The following is a 3,049-nucleotide window of genomic DNA, read 5'->3' as shown; positions in this document are numbered from 1 at the left end:
CTAATATCCAACCATATGGATATTAATATATATTTGTTTAAGTGAATTATAAATTAATGAAAATGTTAGATTGAATTTATTATATTAATATGTAATCTAAAATTTATGTAATAATTTATAAATTCAAAAAAAATATCTTGCATAACTTTACAAGAAGATTCTAGGAAGTACTACTTTCTCAAACTAGACACGTTCCTCATTAACAAAATGATTATTTAAATAAATTTTTCGACGATCCAACCATACGGATGTTAAGATATATTAATTTTGATTATCTTCTTATAAAATAAAGTAAAATTAAAAAAATTATAAAATAATACATATAAATAAAAAAATATCTATTTACCCCTATTTCACCTTAAACCCCACTTTTTCATTTTCCCCTTGTTTAAATTTTCATTTCCCCTTCACCCAAATTTCACTTTTTAGGCCATTTTTCATTCCAACTCCTCTATTTTTAGTTTGCCCCCAAGTGAAAATTTTATTTCCCCTTATATCTCCCCCCATTTTGTTAACCGCGTTTATATCTCCTTCTCATCGGTCTCTGCTCTCACCCCTCTATTTTCCCTGTTCTCTCTCTCCCAACTCTCCCTTCTCATCACTGACTCTCTCTCTCCATCTCCCCATTCTTTCTGTCCAACTCCCCCTTCTCATGGATCTCTCTCTCTATCTCCCCATATTTTGTTCACTCATTTCCCCTTTACATGGTAGTCCATCTCCCTCTCTAAGCTGTAACTCCCTTTCTCTCATGTTCTCTCTCTTTGAACTTCCTATGCGGCCTCTCTTTCCATCACACCATCTGTGTAATTAAAACCTAATTTTTAACACCTCAATTTACTCTAACCTCTCACCTCTCTAAATCCAAACCCAAACCCCAATTCAAATCTTAGAAACTAACCCCTAACTCGAGTTATTCAAAAGCTCGATTTCAAAGGCAAACCCTAGTTCGATTTTTGGGTTAAAGGTATAAACTTGTCTTATTTCTTTTTTAAATGATTTTATTTTCATTGCCTTGGGTTTTATATTTTTTCATATATTATTAAAGGAGCTCATATGTTCAATTAATGTATTAGTATTAAAAACCTACTAATTTGTTATGTCATGTAATTTTATACTGCAATTTATTTCATCCATTTTGCAGGTGGTCCTATGATATTAATTAATTTTTGATTGCTCACTCTTATCAGTGTATGTATGTTTTCTTAGCTGCTGGATAAATTTTAGTTATATGATTGCTCAATTCACATATTTTGTTTCAATAGATTCTTGATTTTTGGATGCTTTTAATATATGATTTGTTCTTATCTTGATTTTATTGCTTTTAATTAATATTTTTGCTTCAGATTAAATAAATTTTCATGCTGTCTATTCTAAACAAAGTTATATGATTGATTTAAGAAATTATTGGTTTTGCAAGTACTATGATTCAAGAATGCATGTATCTTAACTTTGTTCTATTTTTATCAAACTATTGGTTGTTTGTAGTACCTGGTAAACAAGTTTGAATGGGATGCGGAGAGATTATATAAACTTTGTGATGTTTAACCAAGCCCATGTATAGATTGTTTCTAGAGGAGGAAAGAAGTTATCTAGAGTTGCAACTGTTGTAGGGGTATTTTCTCAATAGAAAGGACGATACTTGTTGGAAGCCAACATCCACACCAGGAACATAGAAGACAAGATGTGAGTGATGGGTTAGAAGGTGTGGTCGAATCTTGTGATTTGGTGGAGGTCTTTATTAATTGTCTTGTGTGAATACAAAAAAATAGAAGCTTACACAACTCTCGTGTATCAACAACATATACTTTTTTTGCAGGTTGAACTTGACTAACCAAAGATTGCCAAGTTGGTATCGTTGAAGAGTGTATTGAAGATTCTTGTGTGAACTGTACAAAGATAACTGCTAGAAGAAAATGGAGTTTGTAAAAGTGATCATTAGGTTTGAACTTTTTGTTTTAAATTAAACCTGAAGTATTTTATTATTTGCATAAATTGATACATGGAATTGAATTTATGAAGAGAGGAAGTTTTAGTCACGAGGAGCTTAATATTTTTGTTTCTCTATTGGAATTTGCAGGACAAAACAAGACCCGAGAGCAAAGACCACGAGAATGTCTTGGACAACTGCCAACCACAGGAAAATCAATTATTAATCTTCAAGCCCTGGGAATCTAAATTTATGGATGATATGAACCTATTACAGGGGATTCAAAAGCTAAAAATTCATTGGAAAATATAGTTGGATATAGTTGAGCAAAAAGGTATTTATAGTTGGCATATTAGTGCGTATACTAGAGAAAGCGTCATGTGTGTTTGCACATGTAAATGTCACCTGAATTTCTAAAGAAAGTTAATTCAGATTTTTCATTTTTATATGTTTTAACAAGCAATATAGAGTCCGAAGTACATGTACTCGAATGGTCATTTTTCTTAAGATAGAACTTGGTTATACTTAGTTGGTTTTTAGTTGAAATGGTGTAATGGATGGTTGGTTGATTGCTGGAGTAATGGAGGGTTGGTTGTTTGCTAGTGTAATGGTGATGACTTAGTTGTAATCTCGATGGTTTTTCTTTGGATTTTAAATTTGATGGCATATTAATTTTTTACAATGTTGCTTTATTTGCTTTGCATTTGGAAACCATTGTCTGAGGGGATTTTAACCCGTAAGTTATCCAGTTAAAACATTCTTATAGTTTGTTTCGCACAATAATTTCAAAAACTAAAAGCTTGTTATATTGACTTTCGCACAATACCAAACTCAATAAAAAACCCTTCTCTATAAAACTAATTATGTTCAGACAACACCATTTGTTATAAAAAGAATCATGTCTTAAACACTAACTCAACACATTGTAAACTAAAAGACAAGTGTGAAACTAAATCACACAACACAAGAAACAGGACAAATCTTGTATGAGAAGAGTTCCTACAACACAAAACAAAAAATGCAAGTGTTGTCTGTAGAATTTTACTACAAGAGCTATTTAATTCATTTGTGTTGTGTGTTGATCTGTAGAACAACCATTTGAGGACAATAAGAGTTGTATTA

General features: G+C 31.5%; 1 long non-coding RNA gene across 6 annotated transcripts; it reads left to right on the top strand.

Moving 5' to 3' along the window:
* Positions 1–665: 665 nt before the first annotated feature.
* On the top strand, positions 666–2,251 carry LOC141703476 (uncharacterized). Of its 6 annotated transcripts, none has more exons than XR_012567553.1 (4): positions 666–964; positions 1,611–1,731; positions 1,817–1,939; positions 2,078–2,251. It is a non-coding gene; the product is annotated as an uncharacterized LOC141703476 (long non-coding RNA). The 6 variants fall into 6 exon arrangements; XR_012567555.1 differs by having other exon boundaries at positions 1,562–1,683; XR_012567552.1 differs by having other exon boundaries at positions 1,562–1,702.
* Positions 2,252–3,049: the final 798 nt, after the last annotated feature.

Source organism: Apium graveolens, unplaced genomic scaffold (genome assembly GCF_009905375.1).
Source record: "Apium graveolens cultivar Ventura unplaced genomic scaffold, ASM990537v1 ctg6690, whole genome shotgun sequence".
Taxonomy (NCBI): Eukaryota; Viridiplantae; Streptophyta; class Magnoliopsida; order Apiales; family Apiaceae; genus Apium; species Apium graveolens.
This window is presented reverse-complemented; position numbering and strand designations above follow the sequence as displayed.